Source organism: Dendropsophus ebraccatus, chromosome 8 (assembly GCF_027789765.1).
Source record: "Dendropsophus ebraccatus isolate aDenEbr1 chromosome 8, aDenEbr1.pat, whole genome shotgun sequence".
NCBI lineage: Eukaryota > Metazoa > Chordata > Amphibia > Anura > Hylidae > Dendropsophus > Dendropsophus ebraccatus.
In genome coordinates this window covers 97566292-97591590 of record NC_091461.1, presented here as the reverse complement: position 1 = coordinate 97591590, position 25299 = coordinate 97566292, and the positions used below count along the sequence as shown (strand labels likewise).

The 25299-nt window shown below is 42.5% G+C and overlaps 1 protein-coding gene across 3 annotated transcripts in view; it reads left to right on the top strand.

Annotated features, from left to right (window-relative positions):
• Nucleotides 1-2234: 2234 nt before the first annotated feature.
• Nucleotides 2235-25299, top strand: part of CACNA1E (calcium voltage-gated channel subunit alpha1 E) — a 548978-nt gene continuing 525913 nt past the window's right edge. For 2 of the 3 annotated variants that reach the window (XM_069981148.1, XM_069981149.1), the window contains exon 1: nt 2236-2488. The gene's annotated coding sequence lies outside the window, so the exon portion shown is untranslated. Of the gene's footprint in view, nt 2489-25299 lie in introns of all 3 variants that reach the window. The other variant, XM_069981152.1, reaches the window with a different exon arrangement.

Genomic DNA, 25299 nt, shown 5'->3' with positions numbered 1-25299 from the left:
ATTAAAGATTTGCCTAATTTGCCAGGTTCATTACAGCCCCTGTAATGAACCTGATGTGTGTTCCGACTGCCTGGCCTAAATGTACACTGTTTAAGTATTAAAAAGGCTTAGTAAATAGCTCACTAGGTAGTGTTCAAACTTTGCAGAATTGTCCTTCACATTTTCTCAAAAAAAAAAAAAAACATAGCAAACCTGCAGCATGTACAATATAACAGTTAATATGCTGTTAATTTAAAAATCCTCTGCATTCCTTTAAAGTGGTTGTCCAGTCTTACAAAAACATGGTGGCTTCCTTCCAGAAATAGCACCACTGTTGGTCCGAAGTTTTTGCAGCTTCGCATCATTGAAGAGAATGAAGCTGAATTGTACTACCACACACAACCTGAGGACAGGGCGGTGCTGTTTTTGTTTTTTTTGCAAGAAAGTCTTGCTTTTTCTAATCCTGGATAATCCATTGTACAGTTTATGATGACCTTTCGGTGCAGATCTTGGCCCTACAGAGTCATACACATTTGTATGTAGCACATGGTTAGGACAACCCATCTCAGCTCACTTACCCTATAGGAAGGAAGATATTCTGTCTAGGCAAGTTAGTGGTAGAATATGGTGGGTAAAGGAGTGTTTGGTCTCCCCTTCTTTTACCCAGGCTTCACTACCCAGGACCACTAGGGGCCCTATTGCACGAAGCGATAATCAGTGAATCAGGCCGGCTCGGCTGGTTATCCCTCCGTGTACTAAATCAATAATCAGCTGATAAAACGATCAGCCTTAAGTCCATACCTAAAATCATCTGCTACCGACCGTGCATCGCTACGTGGAATAGTGATAGCTCACTGTCTTCTCCTGCCCTCTGCTTGCTTCCTGCCCTGTGGGTATTAACACAGAGTGCAGCACTAAAGCCGGGACCCCCGCAGCCAGTGATTGACTGAGCGGCCTGTCAGCTCAGAAAAGCTGCAGCGCGCAGTGCGGGAAATAAGCAGAGGGCAGGAGAAGACTGAGAGTGTGGAGAGGTCAAATATAACAGTTTAGGGCAAGGGCTGCATGGACATCGCTTACGATGTCTGTGCAGCAAATGATAAATGATAATGGAGCCATGTAACAGGCTCAGTAAACTAGCAGATCGGTGCTCGTTTACATTATTGATCGGCCCGTCTAATAGGACCCTAAAGGTTGCACATGAGGCTTCTGAAAAAAGCCTACAATAGCTTAGGGCTCCTGATTACAGACATTTTTTTTCTTACAGTTTACCCTGAAATATGTGAGTTTTTAGTTTGACAATTTAGTTAATAGTCAGATGGGCGTGAACTTACTTTTAATAATAGGAGCAAATATTAGGTAAATGGTATGATTATACAGTCAGGCAGTGTGAATGTCTCACATTGCAGGAGGTGTATGACAAATGCACACCCCTTGGCTGTATAATCACACCTAATCAAAAATACACACCTATGGCTGTATCCATGTTTTCTAGGACTCCCTAGGGTTGCATCCAACTACTTCAGCCACCGGTATTCAAATGCTGCATGATAAGACTCACCTCGAGTTGCGCTCATCTCTAGAACAGAACCTGACCATGAGCGGCCAACCTGACAAGAAGCATACAGGCAATAATACTCTGTAGACATTTGTATTACCTTTGGGTGTATTATACTTGTATCACGATGCACTTGCTTTGTATAAGACTCTCCGTGAGCCGTACAATCATAACACTTTCCAAGAATTCTCATACCGCAAAGACAATGAAGTTTGGCTTCAGATGTCCACAGCATACAGTACCTAAACAACCAAACCTGAATCACCTACAGTAGAATCTGTAATAATACAAGTTTGCTCACTTAAACCTAAGAGGAAGGTCCCTGCCATAATACAGCCACTCATATGGCATAGAAAATTTTTATTTTTTATTTTTATGATAATCATTGCAAAGTAGCGTTCTTCACAAAAACAACTGTCGTCCCCGTCCCCGATCACATGTATGGGTGTACGATCAGCTTTGGAGTGATTCATATAGGTCAGTATCTACTATAAATCCCTTCTGACCCACATGAGCAGGCATGCAACTGTTTAATACACTCATTATAAAAATGCAGAACCCTAGCTTCACCCCCAGCTGCTCCAGCTTCACGTGTTCCGGGAATTTTTTTTTTTTTTCGATTTGTGCTTTTATGTAGCTTTAGTGCTGCGCTGTGTGTTCATACCCTGTCTGCCCCCTCTGGTATGTTCATGTGTATGCTTTCCCTTTTGCTGATTGTCAGTGATTTCCTATTTCAGTGTGGGCAGGAGAAACTGTCTTTTCTCTCTTTTCTTTTTCATTCTTTTTTTTTCCCCCTCCTGCTTTTTCTCCTCCCTTTTTCCCTTCTCTCCTCCTGGCTTCTTCTTCTTCTTCTTCTTTTTTTTTTTATCCCTTTTATATTAGAAAATTATTTCCTTTGGCATAACCCACACCCTCAACCAAGCTAACCGGAGAGAAACCATGAATTAAATCAAGGTAAGCTGCTATGTCTTCTTTTACTCTCTGTCAAGCCGGTTGCGTCTCCTCTTTAATTTGCTCTACAATAAGAGATAGGGATGATTATGATTATGATTATTATTATTATTATTTCAGCAGCACCGCTGCTCACTAGGCTATAGAATCCAGATAGGATCCCTTTGGCTGGAGCTGCTAATACAACCTGTTGTGATGACAGCTTCAGGAAATTGCTCTCTTAACAAATCTTGCTGACAAAACCCATTGCTAGCGCAGAAATAATAATTGTGGTCTCTTTCCTTGGAAATGACAAATCAATAGTATCTGGTGGTTAACCCTTTGCTGCTCTCAATATATGAATATATATGTATATATATATAGAAAGGGCTGTATGCACTATGCAGGGTCATTGATTGACAGGCATACTAGATTACATTATATATACTGTATAAGGTGAGTGTTCTTCTTTAAGGGAGTTCTAATGACCCGAGAAATCGATAGACGTTGTAAAGTTTACCATTGTGTTTCATTGCTTATGATCAGAACTCTTCCTTACGCATGCAATTAAAACAATGTCGATTCTTTTTGTCAACTTTATAGACTTGGTGGTGCGCACAGTGTCGGCTGGTACTTGCTATTTATAAGCGTGCAAGGTGATTTGCATTTATTTGCAGAGTCAAGAAGCTCCACTGTAACTTCAATCCTCCGTCGCCTTTTTTTTTTTTTTATGTTTGCAGATATCTGATGTTCCTGGCTGTATTTTTCTGGATACACGCCTGTTCATGACCTTTGTAGACTGTTTACTAGTTCAGAACGGGTTGTATTCGGATTTTCTGGTTTGTAGAAATCATTGCTATGACAACTGAATTTTAGGGGTTCCAGTGAACGACGGCAAATAAGCGGCGACGGCTTTACAAACGTGCAGTTAATTAAAGCGAGGATGGGATTCTGTGCAGCTCAGTTCATGCATTAACCATCACATGTCCAGCAAGTTGCCCCAAACCATATAGGTTGTATAGTAACTTACTTACATGGGGCCTAGTTAGGGGGTGATTATATAAGCACTCTCTTATTGGGGGTAGCATACATCAGGAATAGGTACCCTTTAAGGATAAGATGACCTGTGAACCCTAAGGCCTGGCACACCATGACAACCCTAGTGTAAACGTGGAATTTTGCTACTTCTAGTCCGATGCCAGCGTTAAAGGGGTACTCCAGCGAAAATCTTTTTTTCTTTCAAATCAACTGGTTTCAGAAAGTTATATAGATTTGTAATTGACTTCTATTTAAATATCTCCAGTCTTCCTATATGTATTAGCTTCTGTATGCCCTGCAGGAAGTGGTGTATTCTTTCCAGTCTGACACAGTGCTCTCTGCTGACACCTTTGTCCATGTCAGGAACTGTCCAGAGCAGGCAAGGTTTTCTGTTTCAATATATTTTATTGAATTTTTTTTCCATATATTATTGCATACATAACAGGCAAGGTTTTCTATGGGGATTTGCTGCTGCTCTGGACAGTTCCTGACATGGACAGAGGTGGCAGCAGAGAGCACTGTGTCAGACCTTAAAGAATATACCACATACAGCAGCTCATAAGTACTGGAAGACTTTTAAATAGAAGTAAATAACAAATCTATATAACTTTCTTAAACCAATGATTTGAAAGAAAGAGAGTACCCCTTTAATCTTACAGGTTGCTAGGTTATGCACAGTCACTGTACAAACCTGCTGAGTAATTGAAAGTGAGCATCTGGCAACACGTGAAATTTAATGCGCAATGGTTAAATTACCATCGATCTTGCAGAAAGGAAAGTTTGAAAAAAAATAAAAAAAGAGAGAGACGTCTGCAAATTAATTTGGAGAGCAGACCATGTTGTAATTAGCGGGACGGGATTTGCATACTAATTTGCTAATGAATGCTCATGTATTAATATTTGAGATCTCATTGAAGAGATCTGACCCTGAATCTGTTCACTGCGCCCTCTGGACAATTTTGTCATCGACACTCTTTACTTGAGAGTAGACGTCTTTCCAGGGATGGGGGAAAGCGCAGCTGTCAGAGCCTCTCGGGTAGCAAAGCTAACTAATATTTCCAGTTCTGCCTTCTAAGCAGGCACCTGTTTAGTGGGGTGTGACTTTATGGGGCAGTGATTGACAGCCCGGCTTCCCATGGGATGTTATCGTTTACAGTCAGCCCTCTGCGGTAGGTAAGTGGAATTAAAAGAGGCACCAATAATTAAAATGACCCCCTACATGTTCTGCCACCTGCCAAAAGACTGCATGGCGCTACTGTACAGATCACTGGGGGAGCGTTACCATGAGCCGAATGATCTAAATTATCCTTCTATGTTTATAGGACTTCAGAATTAATCCTAGCTTGGATTCACACTCACGCAGCATTTTTTATTGCATTTTTATATTGTTTTTTTTTTAGTAAATATAGTAAAATATATATAGTAAAATAAATATAGTAAAATATAAAAAGCATTACATCTAATGGGAATAAATTAAACAATGTACACACAAGATTATCCAGAAAAAAAAAACTTTTTTAAAAACTGGACCAGGCTTAAAGGGGAACGGGCTTGCCCCACACAGCCTGACATATTTACTATACTGTATGTGCTATACGGTAATTAACACTAGAAAATTGACATGAATAAGAGAGCTCTCGCTGCGGCTTATCAATCCATAAACAAAGGGGTCAGTCGTGATTCTTCATCATGCCTGACTCCTAACACCCCCACGAGCAGCAAGTGGACAGGGCTTAAAGGGGAACGGCCTTGCACCACACAGCCTGACATATTTACTATACACAGTGGTGCCTTGGATTACGAGCATAATTCGTTCCGGGACCGTGCTTGTAATCCAAATCCACTCTTAAACCTAAGCAAAATTTCCCATAACAAATCATAGGAATGCAGACAATTGGTTCCACCCCCCAAAAATGATTTATTCTGAATAACATGTAAAACAGATAAAACAAACATTCAGAAACAGCAGAATATGTGATATTATAAGTTACTGTACAGTAATGGAGAGGATGGGAAACACAAGAGACTGCAGGGAGCATGAAGGAATGAGCAGTACATATATGAGCACAGTATAGCAGCACTCTCTGTCTGGGGAGAGAGCGGTTACAGCTATGAAGAGATTACCTCCACTGTCCTGTCCCCTGATGCAAGCCCCAGCCTGAAGTGGATCTGCTATGATTTGGAAGGTGAGGGAGACTTCCTGGGTCAGAGTACAGGGCTGTAGACCCTGCTATGCAGACCATACCCCTCCCCCACTCCCTCTCCCACCCAGTATAGGGAGCTCTTAAACCAAAGCAATGCTCTTATACCAAGTCACAATTTTGAAAAACTGTGAGCTCTTAAACCAAGTTACTCTTAAACCAAGGTACCACTGTATGTGCTATACGGTAGTTAACACAAGAAAATTGACATGAATTAGAGAGCTCTCGCCAAAAACAAAGGGGTCACACCTGACTTCTATCGCCCCCACAAGCAGCGGGTTCCGCCGTCTGAAGTCTAGGGTGTATGGGGACCTTAAGGATGTACCAGATTTATCAAAGAATCATGTTGTTCTACAGATCTGTTGTAATCTCAGGCTGTCTAGTCTATGGCCCAATCACTAATGTAAACAAGCGCCGGTCTGCTAGATCGTCCCTTGTTTACTGAGCCTATTACACACCTCAATAACTGTGCAGCAAGGGCTGCACGGACATTGTTAGCGATGTCCGTGCAGCCCTTCCTGTATATAGTAAATAATAAATTATACATGTTACCTCTCCAAGCTCTCAGTGTTGTTCTCGCTACTGCCCGCTCCCTGCAGCTGCCGGTGGAACTTCAAAGCCAGTCTCTGAAGTGACAGGCTGCTCAGCCAATCACTGGCTGAGACAGGACAGTGCGCGGCCAGTGATTAGCTGAGTGGCCTGTGACTTCAAAGTCCAGTGTAGAAGCCTCAGCAGCTGTGGCAGCAAATGGGAAGAAGCAAGAAGAACAATGAGGAGCGTGGAGAGGTATGTATAAAGTTTGCGTAAATCAAGGGGCTTAAAGTGTACCTGTCATGATATACAGTATGTGTTGTGCAGTTGATTCTGCCACTGGAAGTTTGGAAATCCATGGTGGAATTGACTGTGTGCTGAGAAGGTCAGCGGACATCATAATAGGTACACTTTAAGTTGGATCTTAGGACACGCCTCTTTTACTGAAGCCACACCCCTATTATACAGGCCACGCAGAGGAAAAGAAAGCCTTTAAACAGTCACTGTTGTTTAAGATTTTTTTGCAGAAATCAATAGTCCAGGCGATTTTAAGAAACTCTGTACTTTGGTTTATTAGGCAAATATGCCATAATCTGCATTCAAAAAGCCTTTCCCCAGGTCTCCCCCCTCCCTTCTCTCTCTCCTTCACTGCTCATTATCAGGAAATATGAACTCTTTTACATCAGTCGGGCCCTGTGTAACCTATAGAGAGGTGAGGGGGGAGGAGGGAGATTAGTCACCAGTAGAGAACAAAGGATTACACAGCGGGACCTGTGTGAAAGCCAGTATTCAGAGGTCAGAGAGGTCAGTGCTGACTTCAGAGGAGACAGCCTGGTGATGTAGTTGTAAATTAACTCTTTGTTGTCCTGTTTTGGTGCCTCATCTCCCTCCACCCCTCCCCTCTCCATAAGAGGACCATGAAGACAGGGGGGAGAGCTTCAAACTGCTTTTTCATGATAAAAAAGATTTTTTTTGGCTAATAAACCCAATTACAAAGTTTCTTAAAAATCGCCTGTACTATTAATTTCTACAAAAAAATTTAAATGACAGTGACACTTTAAGTAGACTTACAGGCTATCCGGCTACCTTATGGTCACCTAAAATAAATTAAAAAAAAGTGGAAAAATTCCTTTTGTTCTAGCGGGTTTTGAATTGGTCCCCATTAAAGTGTCCATATGGTTTTCTGAGAGACCAGAAGAAAAAACTGCTCTGTTTACCTTCCAGCAGTGTTGTGATATCCTCTGTATCGGTACAAGAGCTACAGCCAATCACAACCCTGAGTGGTGATGTCACTAAGTAGGACACATGACTGCTGAGGACAGTGATTGGCTGTTCTGCTCACATGGATAGTATAGTACATCTTTCCACCTACTAATCTGCCCATGTGTCAGTGTTTACTGTAGTTCTGGCATTTTATTCGATAAGAGAAGGAGGTCAGGATCAACAGTATTGTTGGCTCCTTCTGGGAGAGTGATGATGGTCGTAGAATAGTGTAAGGACACAGAGAAAATCAATGTTAATGGTAAAAGATGAATATCATTGAGAGAAATACATCCAATGTTTGGAGCCAATCGTCCTAGAACTGTGCGTATCACTATACAGTATATATATATATATATATATATATATATATATATATATATATATTACACTGTCTACATGGTGGCAAAAGTAACTCAGTGCAAGATATTATGGGAAGGTATTGAAAGGAAAAAAAACAACTGCTGGGCTTTGCTGCTAAGAGTACATGGCAACTGTGAATTACCGCGTATACGTAATATACAATCAATAGTTTTTTGTTCATGAAGAAACTGGAGGATGACTTCCTGTGACACAGAGAACTGCCTTTAACTGTTTCACTGCTGCTCAGGTTGGACGTGGTGCGTCCATTAGAGCCTTTGGCCGAATGTACAAGCAGTATATAGTATACAATGATAGTTGATGCATTAGGATGGGATATGTCTGTATCGTCCTTTATTCTAGATGGCTCTCATGGAGTCAGGTACTGATACTTTGGGCTCTAATGCAGAATCTGTGATAGGATCTCCAACCTGCCATGTGGTATCTACATGGCAGGGGAACCATTTGGACAAAGGATTACACAGCCGGACCTGTGTGAAAGCAGATATTCAGAGGTCAGAGAGGTCAGTGCTGACCTCAGAGGAGATGTCTGGGGATGTAGCTGTAAATTAACTCTTGTTGTCCTGTTTTGGTGCCTCATCTCCCTCCACCCCTCCTCTCTCTCCATAGAGAACAATGAAGACAGGGGGAGAGCTTCAAACTGCTTTTTCATGATAAAAATACATTTTCAAGCTAATAAACCCAAATACAAAGTTTCTTAAAATCGCCTGTACTATTGTTTTCTGCAAAAAATAAAAAATAAATAAAAAATTTAAACGACAATGACACTTTAAACTTTATAGAATATGAGGGTCTGTATATCTATTGCTGCCACCAGACTGCAAATGACTGCAGCTTGCCCACAATGTCACAACTAGTGCCGCTCATATCAAATTCCAGGCCATCTTGCTGTGCGGCACGGTTTCCTACCATCACTACTGCAGCATTGAGGACGGCCATTATGTAACCAGTAGTTACAAGTAATATCATATTCCTGGCAATATCCCTTTAAAGGGGTTTTGTCCAATGAAATTCTATTTCTTTCAGATCAACTGGTGCCAGAAAGTTATACAGATTTGTAATTTACTTCTATTCAAAAATCTCAAGTCTTCTCATACTTATCAGCTCCTGTATGCCCTGCAGGAAATGTTTTATTTTCAGTCTGACACACTGCTCTCTGCTGTCATTCCTGGTCGAGACAGGAGCTGTCCAGAGCAGAAGAGGTTTTCTATGGGGATTTGCTCCTGTTCTGGACAGTTCTTGTCTAGGCCAGAAATGTCAGCAGAGAGCACTGTGTCTGACTGAAAATAAAACATTTCCTGCAGGGCATACAGGAGCTGATAAGTACGATAAAGTAAGATTTTTTAATATAAGTAAATGACTAAGCTATATAACTTCCTGACACCAGTTGATTTGAAAGAAAAAGATTTTCACTGGACAACCCCTTAAAGGGGAACTCCGGATAAGAAAAACTTGTTTTCTATTAAAAGTACATAAAAGTTAAATATATGTGTCTATACAATGTATTACTGTATCTGTACGGTCCTGCCACACTGGTAGCTGATAGAAATCCAGGAAGTGAAAAAAATGGCCCCTGTGCAAATCCACATTGTCTCCTGCTCCTTCTGCTATCCCCCCTTAGGAGACAAATATTCCATGCCTCTGTCTCACATTGTGTATGTTTGCTGAGATCAGGCTGATGATGCAGACAGGGGGCAGGGCGTGATGTCCCAGGAGGCTTGGCTGGATCCCCCAATCCCCTGAGTGATTCACCATCTAGGATCGGCCAGAAGCAGCTGTTGCACTGATTTCTCTAATTGTGCAGAAGTGTGCAGTGAAATTAAGGCTGTGTTCACACAAATTGGAGTGTCATTGCAGTACTGCAGCATATTCACAAAAATGGTGCAGTAACACAAGTAAATGATGCTAAACGGCAGAGAGGATCAGAGCCTTATTGTGGGGCTCAACTTCAAAGATAACAGATGCTTGATCATAATATGTGCGTGGAAATGAAAAGAAAAAAAAAATCTTTACTTTATTCCAATATCAGCTTTACAGCTAGAGAATACAGTGCAGTGTGGTGTTACAGGTAGAGAATACAGCGTGCTGTGTGGTGTTACAGGTAGAGAATACAGTGTGTTGTGTGGTGTTACAGCTACAGAATACAGTGCAGTGTGGTGTTACAGGTAGAGAATACAGAGCGCTGTGTGGTGATACAGGTAGAGAATACAGCGTGCTGTGTGGTGTTACAGGTAGAGAATACAGTGTGCTGTGTGGTGTTACAGGTAGAGAATATAGCGTGCTGTGTGGGGATACAGGTAGAGAATACAGCGTGCTCTGTGGTGATACAGGTAGAGAATACAGCGTGCTGTGTGGTGTTACAGGTAGAGAATACAGCGTGCTGTGTGGTGTTACAGGTAGAGAATACAGCACGCTGTGTGGTGTTACAGGTAGAGAATACAGTGCTGTGTGGTGTTGCAGGTAGAGAATACAGCGTGCTGTGTGGTGTTACAGGTAGAGAATACAGCGCGCTGTGTGGTGTTACAGGTAGAGAATACAGCGTGCTGTGTGGTGTTACAGGTAGAGAATACAGAGCGCTGTGTGGTGTTGCAGGTAGAGAATACAGTGTGCTGTGTGGTGTTACCGGTAGAGAATACAGCGTGCTGTGTGGTGTTACAGGTAGAGAATACAGCGTGCTGTGTGGTGTTACAGGTAGAGAATACAGAGTGCTGTGTGGTGTTACAGGTAGAGAATACAGCGCGCTGTGTGGTGTTACAGGTAGAGAATACAGTGTGCTGTGTGGGGTTACAGGTAGAGAATACAGAGTGCTGTGTGATGTTACAGGTAGAGAATACAGCGTGCTGTGTGATGTTACAGGTAGAGAATACAGTGTTCTGTGTGGTGTTACAGGTAGAGAATACAGTGTGCTGTGTGATGTTACAGGTAGAAAATACAGCATACTGTGTGGTGTTACAGGTAGAGAATACAGTGTGCTGTGTGGTGTTACAGGTAGAGAATACAGTGTGCTGTGTGGTGTTACAGGTAGAGAATACAGCGTGCTGTGTGGTGTTACAGGTAGAGAATACAGTGTACTGTGTGGTCTTAAAGGTAGAGAATACAGCGTGCTGTGTGGTGTTACAGGTAGAGAATACAGTACTGTGTGGTGTTACAGGTAGAGAATACAGTGTGCTGTGTGGTGTTACAGGTGGAGAATACAGTGTGCTGTGTGGTGTTACAGGTAGAGAATACAGTACTGTGTGGTGTTACAGGTAGAGAATACAGTACTGTGTGGTGTTACAGGTAGAGAATACAGTGTGCTGTGTGATGTTACAGGTAGAAAATACAGCATACTGTGTGGTGTTACAGGTAGAGAATACAGTGTGCTGTGTGGTGTTACAGGTAGAGAATACAGTGTGCTGTGTGGTGTTACAGGTAGAGAATACAGCGTGCTGTGTGGTGTTACAGGTAGAGAATACAGCGTACTGTGTGGTCTTAAAGGTAGAGAATACAGCGTGCTGTGTGGTGTTACAGGTAGAGAATACAGTACTGTGTGGTGTTACAGGTAGAGAATACAGTGTGCTGTGTGGTGTTACAGGTGGAGAATACAGTGTGCTGTGTGGTGTTACAGGTAGAGAATACAGCGCGCTGTGTGGTGTTACAGGTAGAGAATACAGAGCGCTGTGTGGTGATACAGGTAGAGAATACAGCGTGCTGTGTGGTGTTACAGGTAGAGAATACAGTATTCTGTGTGGTGTTACAGGTAGAGAATACAGTGTGCTGTGTGGTGTTACAGGTAGAGAATACAGCGTGCTGTGTGGTGTTACAGGTAGAGAATACAGCGTACTGTGTGGTCTTAAAGGTAGAGAATACAGCGTGCTGTGTGGTGTTACAGGTAGAGAATACAGTGCTGTGTGGTGTTGCAGGTAGAGAATACAGCGTGCTGTGTGGTGTTACAGGTAGAGAATACAGCGCGCTGTGTGGTGTTACAGGTAGAGAATACAGCGTGCTGTGTGGTGTTACAGGTAGAGAATACAGAGCGCTGTGTGGTGTTGCAGGTAGAGAATACAGTGTGCTGTGTGGTGTTACCGGTAGAGAATACAGCGTGCTGTGTGGTGTTACAGGTAGAGAATACAGCGTGCTGTGTGGTGTTACAGGTAGAGAATACAGAGTGCTGTGTGGTGTTACAGGTAGAGAATACAGCGCGCTGTGTGGTGTTACAGGTAGAGAATACAGTGTGCTGTGTGGGGTTACAGGTAGAGAATACAGAGTGCTGTGTGATGTTACAGGTAGAGAATACAGCGTGCTGTGTGATGTTACAGGTAGAGAATACAGTGTTCTGTGTGGTGTTACAGGTAGAGAATACAGTGTGCTGTGTGATGTTACAGGTAGAAAATACAGCATACTGTGTGGTGTTACAGGTAGAGAATACAGTGTGCTGTGTGGTGTTACAGGTAGAGAATACAGTGTGCTGTGTGGTGTTACAGGTAGAGAATACAGCGTGCTGTGTGGTGTTACAGGTAGAGAATACAGTGTACTGTGTGGTCTTAAAGGTAGAGAATACAGCGTGCTGTGTGGTGTTACAGGTAGAGAATACAGTACTGTGTGGTGTTACAGGTAGAGAATACAGTGTGCTGTGTGGTGTTACAGGTGGAGAATACAGTGTGCTGTGTGGTGTTACAGGTAGAGAATACAGTACTGTGTGGTGTTACAGGTAGAGAATACAGTACTGTGTGGTGTTACAGGTAGAGAATACAGTGTGCTGTGTGATGTTACAGGTAGAAAATACAGCATACTGTGTGGTGTTACAGGTAGAGAATACAGTGTGCTGTGTGGTGTTACAGGTAGAGAATACAGTGTGCTGTGTGGTGTTACAGGTAGAGAATACAGCGTGCTGTGTGGTGTTACAGGTAGAGAATACAGCGTACTGTGTGGTCTTAAAGGTAGAGAATACAGCGTGCTGTGTGGTGTTACAGGTAGAGAATACAGTACTGTGTGGTGTTACAGGTAGAGAATACAGTGTGCTGTGTGGTGTTACAGGTGGAGAATACAGTGTGCTGTGTGGTGTTACAGGTAGAGAATACAGCGCGCTGTGTGGTGTTACAGGTAGAGAATACAGAGCGCTGTGTGGTGATACAGGTAGAGAATACAGCGTGCTGTGTGGTGTTACAGGTAGAGAATACAGTATTCTGTGTGGTGTTACAGGTAGAGAATACAGTATTCTGTGTGGTGTTACAGGTAAAGAATACAGCGTGCTGTGTGGTGTTACAGGTAGAGAATACAGCGCGCTGTGTGGTGTTACAGGTAGAGAATACAGTGTGCTGTGTGGTGTTACAGGTAGAGAATACAGCGCGCTGTGTGGTGTTACAGGTAGAGAATACAGCGTGCTGTGTGGGTGGGTGGGACAACAATGAAATGATAAAGTACTGCAAATAATTCAGTAACACAATGAAACTGCAATGTGTGAACACAGCCTAGATGTTCTGCAATAGATTTGGGCGGGGAATGGGCAGGGTGGAGGACTGTGATGAACAGCTGAGGGAAAGGATTGCATTCTGGAACCTGTAGTACTGTGTACAACTGATATACCAGGAAGTGCAGAAACACAAAACAGAACAAAACCCCCCAAAACAAATTCATTTTTGGTAGTTTCAAAACTGGAATAGATAGGTAAGTAATGCTTTATGCTTCTGCAGAAGTTTCATTGTTTTTAACCTCTACCTGAAGTTCCCTCTTAAAATATTCCTTTCTAGTGCTTTGTCTCTTTTAGATCCTATTTTGTAATATTAACCCTGTTATTCTCTCTATAATTTCTTGCTACTAAAAGGAATATTATCATTTCGCAAAGTTTTTCCAAATCCATAGGATAGGTGATAACTAGCAGATCAGTGGGGGTCTGACTGCTGGGACCCCTGCTGCAAAGTATTGCATTTAAATAATAAGGCACCGGATATTGTGAGCAGCCATATTACAGAAGACATCTTCCTGCGGCCACCTTTACATGGCAGTACTTTTAGTTTCTGAAGGCCAGTTTCAGACGGGTGAGCTAGGGACACATTTCTGGATCCTTATTATGGCTGCAAGTTACCACCCTGACTGCAGGTCTGATGACCCAAACTGATAGTATAATAAATCCTTATGATGCTGTCAGCTCAGGTCATAAGACATAAGAAATATGTCCGTAATACACTTGCCTGAAACTGGCCTAATACTGGTGCAAAATATATGCTGAAATACTGTGAAAGTGCCTTAAAGGCGTATTCCCACAATTTAGAGATATCAGCCATCCATCGGATAGGAGATAACTAGGTTATTGGTCGGGGTCTGAATGCGGAGATTACCAGAACAGAGAAAAAATCTCATATTCATTGCCTATAGAGAAGTTTGGAGGCTTTGTGCATCCACAGTCCACTCCTTTCATTACAGGGAACATTTCTCAGGTTTAGTTGATCACCTAGTTATCAATATTATTAATTACATTATTTAGCAAATATGCTGCTCTTTCCCTCCCATTGTTGACAGCTCGTTGTCTAGGTTTCCGACCACCACTCTGTTCTCTGCTCTAAAAGCAGTTATGAAAAAAAAAAATAAAAAAAAAATAAAAAAAAAAAAATAATATATATATATATATATATATATATATATATATATATATATATATACACACCTGGCGGACCACTGCTTTTAGAGCTGAGTGGGGGTTGGTGACCTAAACAGCAAGCTGTGAACAATGGGAAGGAAAGAGCATCATATCAGAAGGAGGAGGCAAGTTTTTTAAATGAATGTATTTGCAAAAATAAGTTTGAAGCACTGCCCCGCCCCTGGAGCACTGCCCCTCCCCCAAAGCACTGATGTGGCCCACCTGGCCTGCTTCACTGATAAGAGGGCGGGCTGAATGGAGGCATATCGGTGCTCGGTGGGCAGGGCAGTGCTCCAAAAGCCCTTACTGGGCACAGGATTACATTTAGGCTGCATTCACACTATGTATATTTCAGTCAGTATTGCAACCAAAACCAGGAGTGGATTAAAAACACAGAAAGGATCTGTCCACACAATGTTGAAATTGAGTGGATGGCCGTCATATAACAGTAAATAACGGCCATTATTTCAATATAACAGCCGTTATTCTAAAATAACAGCACATATTTGCCATTAAATGGCGGCCATCCACTCAATTTCAACATTGTGTGAACAGATCCTTTCTGTGTTTTTAATCCACTCCTGGTTTTGGTTGCAATACTGACTGAAATATACTGACTGAAATATACATATACTGACTGAAATATACGTAGTGTGAACACAGCCTAAGGCTGGGTTCACACTATGTAAGTTTCCGTCCGTAGCGCGTTCCGTGAATAAGCGGCCGGAAACTTACGTAGTTTGCGTACAATGGAAAGTATACGATCTATGGCCGCACAGTTCACACTACGTACAAACTTACGCCCGGATCGTATGCGGCGCCATAAAAAATGAACCAGACCATTGTTTCGGGACGGAAATGCCGTAACTTACGCCCGTAGCGTTACATGCGGTCCCGTACGTAGTGGTGATTTCTTCATTTTGAAAGCTTTTTGTGCCGATCCAAAAGGTTCTGTGGGGTGTCCGGGGCTAGGAGAAGATCTCCAAGTAAAAGACCGCTGTCAGATCGCTACGAAGAGCGCTCAGGAAGCGTAAGTACACTACGGGCGTAAGTTTGCGGTCCGTACGTATCCGGCCGCAACTTACGTAAAGTCCCGGCCGGAGTTTCATACGTATATGTCCGGCCGCGGAAAATATGCGGCCGGACATATACATAGTGTGAACATAGCCTAAAACTGCACAGGAACGGCGCCAAGGATGAAGGTAAGAGACATACCATCATCCTCAGACCCCCGTGCACAGTGGGGAGCTATCAGCAGGTTAGATTAGTCAAAAGTGCTGATAGTTTCCCTTCAACTGTATCGGTTGAGATGGGAATACCTTGGTACCTTGGTTGCTCTCTTCAGCTGCTCTACCTCTTCCTCTCCCTGCTTGTTTCTTTCCTGTGCCTTTTGAAAGCATTATTGACAAGATGAAATTCTAGGTGAGAGGAATGACATTTTGTATTTGTTATCTTTCTTTTTGTCTCGGATCAATTCCCTTCTCTTCTCTAATAATGATAATAATAATTATTATAAACAGAGAATAAAAACCACGTTAAGATGCAGCATGAAACTTCTGACAGGTTCCTTTAAATTTGAAAATTATATTGTTTAAATAAAGTTTTCAAATTCAGCATTTTTTTTTTTTTTTTAGAATTTTTTGGCGATGCTTTGTCAAATTTTCTATTTTGTTATGTTATAAAATGTTTCCATTTCTGGCTACTAAGCCTAAAATCCAACTGAAACTTCTGTTCTGATTACTTTCCAGCAGTCTCCTCCTTATCACCACAGGCAGGATCCCAGTAAAAGGTGACACCAGTGTATAGATAAGATGGGATCCATCATTCAAAGTAGCTGAAGCTCACAGCTCAGCCTCCCCCTTCTTATGCACAAGTCACCGAGCATGGCTGGAAAATGCTTTCATTCATCTAAATAGCCCCCACCAACTGTTTATTGTGTTGTATATCTGGTGTTTCTTTTGTGCACCTGTCCTACAGTTGGATGTAGTACTTTAGTTTCCCCACTAGGTGTCAGTATTCCTAATATGTATATTTATATTTCTACTGCACAGCTGAAGGTCATGCATTAAGAGTTTCTATACCATGTGTTTTGTGCTGACCACTAAGAGGTGCTCTCTCTTTTCTATCCTATTCTCTTCTCCCTCTCTCTTACACACACTCAGCTCCACCACTCACAGGAGGGTACACAAAAGTCCCTGGAGGAGCAGTTACACTGGTGGAGGAAACGAGTATGCAGTCTCTAGTTAATTTCTAGTGAGAAAAGACACAACAAACCAAGTTCCTGCAGAAGTTAAGCCAGGGACTGGCTTTTGCTAGGACCCCTGACAGGGACCAAAGGCAGATGCAGAAAAGGATCTCTTCTATGCAAGCAGTTACGTTCGCTATGCAGTGCTAAGTTACAGTAAGGCAGAGCAGCCACTAAGTTATACCCTAGCCCACGCCAGGAAGCTCTCGAAATAGTGCAGGGCAGACTCCTGAACGAAGAGGAGCTTACCCCAGTGGGTCAAAGCCACCAGTATTTAAAAGGTCCACGTATCCTACTGCACAGTGCAGGCCGACTGAGAAAACTCATGCACCTTGCTACACCCAGATAACTGATGACTGGGACTCGTATTACCCTAGCAGGACATGTAGCTCGTAACTGCAGCGCAGAAGGCGGTCAGACATAGGTCTAAACGTGAGTACGAGGATTACGTCACTACTTATATATCTACACTACAGTTCCAGCAGAGTACAGGATCTACACTGGGCAAGGGCTCCAGTAAATTGTTATATTTTTGTACAAAGCCCACAGGATTCAGCTTCCTCTGTCTGCACCTGCGCTTATACACACACCACCGCACTCCTTGGGTTATTTTTCCCCTTCTCTCTAGGTGGCGGTACCGACATCCCGAATGGGTCAGTTGCCACTCCAGGTTGCCATGACAAGAGCCCAAGGGACCCACAACAAACCCGGAGGTTACCAACCATTTGGGGGCATAAACCGGCCATATACAAAGCAGGTACCAACATCACACCTGTGTGCTGACCTAGCACTGGCATTACGACAAATAACATCACCGGCCAGCAGAGAGCACTGTGTCAGACTGTAAAGAATACACCACTTCCTGCAGGGCATACAGCAGCTGATAACTACTGTATGACTTGAGATTTTTAATAGAAGTAATTTACAAATTTGTCTAACTTTATGGCACCAGTTGATTTGAATAATAAAAAAAAAAATCTCTGGAGTACCCCTTTAACTCTCCACTAAGAACACATGCATTCTCGGCCAAGCATACAGGTGTATAGGGAGATGCAGTGAGATGGCTGACAGCTGAACAAACATTTGGCCTACAGGTATCATAAACGTGTGGCCAGCATTAGAGATAGGGCTTAGAATGGATAAGGTTGTGGAATAGCTGAGATCGGTCACAGAAGAATATACTGTAGGTCTGACACCAGACAGAAGGGACAGGGTCAACAATTCTCCAGGTTAGACATTGGTAATGGATTGCAGATTTTTAACAAATGGACAGTTCTGTGCCTGGTATAAGACACCTTCACAGATCCCATACAAAGTATATCTCCCGCTTCCCCTAATGACAAATGACTCACCCACTCATTTTTGTTATGGATGCATAATGTAACTTCTCTATGTGCGATCACATTCTACACTTACCTACAGTGTTCTTTTAATTATACCAAATTAATTGAATAAGTGACAGATTTGGCATTCAAAGAAGCTATTGAAAAGCTATTCTCAGGACTAGGGATGACTAATTACTTATTGATATTAGCACAATGCATCCTGGAGCCGACAGACAGGATTGATAACAAGCTGGAATGGAATAGATAATGCACTTACTATGTATTTGTCCACTGGCCACACTTTATCAAGTGTGCATTGCCTACTTAAAGGGAAACTCCAGAAAAAAAACACGCAATAAAAACATTGCAATTATCTTCAGATTCCCTAATGATTAATCTCTCGGCTGCGTTATTTGCTGAGCAGAAGCCCAAATATGTCTGAGCCGCTGCTAAGCAACAGCAGATGTTGCCCACGGATGACAAACCGGACCTGCACGCTATTATATAGATTATCCATTGTCACATACATCGGGATTAAAGTATTGTAGGTGTATGTTCATAGGAGCCATGCTTAATCTTGGTACAGGCGGACGTTGAAAGGAAGATGATTAGCAGTGTAAGAAATGGAGGGGTGTTTATTAGGAGCCTCGTCTTAAACGCTGGTCTTAAAGGGGTTATCCGGAGAGTTGAAAAGGTCCTAACTCTTCTGATTTCCAGCGCTCCATTTCTTCCTCGCTCTAATTGTCTCTGGTGATATCGCCCGAGAAAGGGGGGGGGGGGATTAGCGAGCAATGATCAATAGTTGCCCGATGTTACTGATGATTGGGTAGCTACGGGAAATTATGTGTGGGTGTGGCTTCACGTGGCCGTAATTCCCGCAACATGGTTCCCACCCCCATCTCGTCTTAAAAGTTATCGCCAGAGACTTGGTCTATCTAGTCAGTCCTTTTCCTTTCTTATTATATTTGGATAGATATATGTTTATCCCAGGCAACTTTAGGTTCTGTTTTTGTAAAATTAACAACCACATCTGCTGGAAGTTTGTTCCAAGCATCTACTACACTTTTAGTAAAGTACTATTTTCTTATGTTGTTTCTGATCTTTCACCCAACTAACCTCAGATTGTGTAACCTCGTTCTTGCTGAGTTTGTTTTTCTCTTTTTTATTAAAGTTCATGCAATCCATGCAAGTTACACATTTCGTGGTTGTGCAAAAATTTTCAACATTTGCATCTGGCAAAGCCACGATAAAATTACCCCTATATTGTTTTATAGAAAAGTGCTACTTTTTAGGGCGTTATTTTCAAGCTTTTATCTGTTTGTTTTTTTTTAAACTGGAATATGACCACTAAACTTAGTTCAGCCTATAGATTTGACCACCTAACTTTAAGGGGGAGATGTATGGAGGCTGCCGCTGTAGCTTGCACCAGGGAAATGGCACAGATTTGTCTCTTCTCCCTGGTGTGTGCCTCATGTATCGTCCGTTACTCTGAGTGGGGGGGGGGAGGTCGGCAAGGTAGGGATACAAATGATACACCTACTGGAAGCAGGTGTAGGCATCTTGCACAGAGCCTGCGCCGGATGCAGGGCCGGCTGAGTTTACTAAGAGGCGGAGCTTTATTTAAGACCGACATACTCATATGCCAGTTTTCATAAATGTCCCATAGTCTCCATTTTGATATTACCTTATATATGGATTTGTACAGGTGGTAGATCTGGATCATGCAGGTACTCTGGACTCCAGCATTAGTGAGCTAGCGGATACTAGGTGCTATAGATCCAGTAGTCATTGGTTACATCTCAACTCTGACTTTCATGCTTGGAGGGGCAAACACAACAGTATGAATAATAATTTATTTGTATAGCGCCAACAGATTCTGCAGTGCATATATTATATATATATATATATATATATATATATATATATATATATATTTATATATATATATATATATATACATATTTATTTATTTATTACAGGTATGAATGTATGTGAAACATTACAATGGAAGTTAATAATTCCCAATAATCTCAGACAGATACACATTACTCTCTTTCTATATATATATATATATATATATATATATATATATATATATATATATATATATATATGTAGATAGATATTGTGTAACTCTCTGGCCTATGGCACAAACATGTCATGGCTCGGCACAAGTTCCAAATCGTACGGAGCTCTAATACAATATCCATAGAAATCTATAGGCCCATGAATTTATATTATACTTCTATATGCCTCTGATTTCAGATACTGTTCTTCTTTGTCCTCTGAAGAGAGTAAAATATGCTCTTTGATCCTCATATTATAGAAGAATCCCCCCCTAGAAGTATTGCTCCATCGTACAGCGCCCTACATTGATGTCACATGGCAGCACAGATTGCCCACAGCTCTGTAATATGTGGACGCTCTGTGTTCCTTGCAGGTGTTTGCATGATACAGGTGTTAGTTATTGTTTTACTTTGAAATCCTTTTTATATTTTTTCTCTTTCCATATAATGTTTGGATTTGATGTCAGATAGACATTAGACATAGTCAACCATCTGACAGGAACAATAGATCAGCGTCCTCTGACCGTGGCTGTGGTTGGATTAAGTGTTTGCATTAGAAGCCTCAAGGTGTTTAATATAGGATTACATGAGTTTAGAAGACATTCCTTTGGGAATTCCCATACAATGTATATAAACCTTAACTCACTCAGGAATATAAAACTATTCTGGTATAGATTTTGGAATAAATTTCAGCTTTTTTTTTTTTCCATAGAGTTGCTCTTTGTACTATACACATCACATCAGTTGCCATGAGCACTCCCTATAATCCCTATAGTCATTTTACAGTCACCTAATAATTTAATAAGATTTCCGTGAGATCTGCCAACAATTTGATGTGTATGTGGGCCTCTCGTCTGATGGATTTCCAATCCTTTGTTCCTTGGCCAGCTTGTATCCCTCTTCTTATTGAAATAAATATGTATGCTTGGCCAAACCAAGCATGCGTCTTAAGGAAAGTCATGGGAGAAACATATCTTATGTGGATAAGCTGCTTACAAAGCTATGGTTACAAATTCCTTAAATACTCACTTTTGTTTCAAGCAGTTTTCCTCAATTTGATAGCCTTTGTGATTTTACAATCACTTCATTTGATAAAAAACATTCCTCACCCCCCAAAAAACTCTTGGCCACTAGGTGCCTCACTTGACTGTAAACTTCTGTCCATTTTTTGTTGTTAGGCTCAAGGCCCTATTCCACGGAACGATTATCGTCCGTATTCAGCCGATATCGGCCGCTACGGACGATAATCGTCCCGTGGAATAGAATGCAATGATCAGCCGACATCGTTCATGTCGGCTGATCGTTGCAGTCGCTTGTTTTTCAACATGTTGAAAAACAAGCGACTGATATAGCAGCGATTTGCTGCCGTCGCTCCGTTGAATAGGAGTGGCGGCAGCAGACGCTGCTATATCCTATGGGCTGCACGGATGATCAGCAATCCTCCGAGCAGCCCCCCCGCAGCTCCCCGCCGCCCCTCCCGCACTTACCTGCTTGCTGCAGCCGCGATGAATAGCGGCGGCAGCGAGCGGGGAACGAGGAGTAAACGAGCGCTAAGAGTGCTTGTTTGCTCCTCTGACGACCGGTCTGACGACCCGTGGAATAGGGCTTTAAGTCTGTCTTCAGTAGAAGAGAGACCAGAAGGCAATACTCTGGTCACCCTAAAGTTCTAGGCAGCTGTCCCTTGTGCAAGTACTTGTTACAGTACTGCCTCCTGAATGTAATCCCCTGGCCCCTTACCTTTAGCTTGTCACGATCAGTACTAGTTCACTGCTTAGACTAGGATTGTGATGTAACAGAAGTAAGGGAAAGAAAAGCCAAGTTTAAGTCATACTGGAGAACAATCCAGCTCCAGTCCCACCTCCTGAAATGGAGATATCCCGGAGGGATATCTGGCTAGTCCTGTGTTTTGAGACTCTTCAATGAGGCTCCACGGGCTCCTCTTTTGCATATTCATGTTTCCCAGGGGGCAATGCACCTAGGACTTCACTGCATTGAGCGCTTTCACTAGCAGCCGGCAGTGTTGTCGTTTGGCTGGTCTCCCTGAGTTCAGCAATCTGTTTCTGAAATGGAGAGAGTAAGAGATCTCTCTCAGACTCCCCAGACTTTAAGTAACAGTAGTAAGAGTACTAAAATTACCATGTCATCACCTGAAAAGGGTAAAGGTGACCATACACTTTATAACTAGGTCAGCTAGCCATCATTATAAAATGTATGGGGGTCTCCCAAGACTCCACTGAGAGGTGGTAACTAGGTCGGCTAGCCATCAGTATAAAGTGTATGGGGGTCTCCCAAGACTCCACTGAAAGGTGACACAGGGGTTGGGTGTGATGGAATTTCACTGCTCTACCCCTTTGTTCTTGGAGAGCTAAGACTGTCTCCTCCCCATAGAGATCGCAGGAAGGTTCGTCAATGCCGAACGGTCGTGTGTATGGAGAGGACGGTAGAGATAACTGGGGCCTAACAATCTTTATGTGTGTGTTCCCACATAGGGGGAGACTTACCAAACTAGACTTGTCTCAGTTGCCCCTAGCAACCAATCAGATTCCACTTTTCTTTCCTCACAGACTCTTTTAAAAATAAAAAATGGAATCTGATTGGTTGCTAGGGGCAACTGAGCCAATTCTACTTCAAACCAGTTTGATAAATCTCCCTCATTGTCTTTTTAGGCAAAATAACTCCCGTTATTTGATACTAATGACCGCTAATAATGTGAACATTATTGCGGCCATTATTTATTAAAAGATGGCTGTCAATATTATGGCAGACAATATTATAGCTAGTAGTGCAATAATACTCATCTGTAAGGTTCAATCCACATCTAGCAAATTGCTGCAAAAATTCTTGCAGGTGCTTGTCAGTAGTTCAATATGTATACAGACTGTCCATAGGCGGGCACAGGTAGTCACTGAAGTGGAAAATGATCCGTGCTGCTGTCAGACAGCTGGTGGCTGGGTTATGTCCCAGTCTTCCTCCTATGACTGCTATTGTCCCACCTGTAGCATTCTATATAAGCATTGCATTGCTGCAAGGTAAAAATGATTCCATTCATCTGTTTGATGTGTAAGTGAAGCGGTATGTGCCTTTAAAGGGATAACATCTGGCTTAAAGTGCCTATCAATTCATGTTAGTGCCTCTACTTGTAATCTCAGATGTGGACTGTGACTCATAATATCGATGTCAAACTATAAAACCCTCTTGAGTATTGTATGAGAACCTTGTCTTAAGATGTTTTATGAAGAGCAAATGGAAAGAAAAAAGAAAACTAAAAAAAGACTCTCATCAAGTGGTAATGACACGAGGGAGAAATTGGGAAGGGAAGGTTTTGCCTCTCTCTGTAACACTGTAAAGCTTGAATATAGCTATGAATCTGGGGATCTGAAAAACATTTATTAAAGCAACTCTGTACCCACAATCCGACCCCCCAAACCACTTGTATCTTCAGATAGCTGCTTTTAATCCAATATCTGTCCTGGGGTCCGTTCGGCAGGTGATGCAGTTATTGTCCTAAAAAACTACTTTTAAACTGGCAGCCCCTGTCAATCGGCCGTTGGCCTACAATATCTGTACCCTAACTTAACACCACCCCTCCGTTCATCCCCCCCCCTCTTCATCATTAGGAATGCCCCTAGAACTTTTTTTCCTGTCTGAACATTGCACAGGTGCCTTAACGATCCAGCCCAAGTGCCGTGCTGACACAGCTGATAAATAGTAGACAATCTGCCTGGAGCATTCCTAATGATGAGGAGGGCGGGGAGGAGGGACAGAAAGGTTGTGCCAGCCTAATGCATACACAATCTAGGCCACGGCCATTGGGCACAGGGCTTCAAGTTTAAAAGTTTTTTTTTTAAGACAATAACTGCATCACCTGCCGAACAGACCCCAGGACAGATCTTGGATTAAAAGCAGCTATCTAAAGGTAGAGTGGCGCTAGAGTTGCAGGCTCCATAGGCTGGGTTTGCATTGTCAGATACGATGTAATGCCATTGGGCACCACCTTACAGTGATCTGTTACTTACCTGTAGCGGTGATATCCAGGTCCTGCTCCTGTCCACTTTTTTGCTGTGCTTTGTGCTAATCCTAGACCTGCTCACTCTCATGTCTTCTGGTGTCTTCTTCCTCCTTCTAGGCCCTGCTGTAATGGCACCTCTGGCCACTAGGGTCTGAATGTGGCCACATGATCTGGATTTGTAGAGGCAGCTTGTCTTCGTCTGTTGGTGAATTATGCCAATTCAGAGCCACCTTCACCTATTTAAACTAGCTCTGCCTGCTCTTCCCTGCCTGAGTGTTGTTGCATTAGTGCATTGTAAGCGAAGGTGCATTTCTGTATTCCTGTTTATTTTCCTTGTATTCTGACCCATGCCTGTTCTCTGGATTACATTTCCTGCCTTACCCCTGCCTGTACTATGTGCCTTTCCTGTTACTGACTTGGATGGTTTGACTGACTCTTCCGCTGATGACTTGGCATGCTGACTATGTTTACTTGCCCTGTTCCCCGGTGCCTTTCACTGACTCTATGCTTAACCCCTTAATGCACCATAAGTTATCTGTACTTCATGGTTCCATTAAGAGTGTCTGGAGCAGACTTGGGCCCCCCTGACCCCCTAGAGCTGTCAGCTGATAGCCACAGCTAATAGCTGGCACTGAGTGATATCTGATGCTGGCTGTTTAGCTGTCAAAAGTTGACAAGGCTTTAAAACACTAACACATCTTGATGGTTTAAGGGGATGGATTGGCTGCCTGTGACATGATCATGGCAGCCCATTACTAGGCCTCCGTGACTGCCATCAGTAATTAGCTCCTACAGGTCACATTTTGTTGAATATACCAATAAAAAAGTATAAAAAGAAAGAAAGAAAAAACAGAAAGAAAAAAAAAACACTAAAACTCAGGACCCCAAAGCTGCAAGTGCTAACCACTGAGCCACATAATTATGGGGACAACCATCTTCCCTATGTGGTTGTTCTGAACTGTGACTACCCGATTTAAAGATACTTTTAACATAAGGTATTGTAAGTAAGAAACTTTACTGACTTCTGGGTAGAAGGTGCTGTACATATGCTGTAGTATTGTAGTTTCCCCACTACGGGTGGTTCTTTTATCTATACACATTCAGGTAAAACTAGTTCTGTCAGGTGCCACAGTTAGTACAGTTAGCTGCTGTGCCCTACTCCA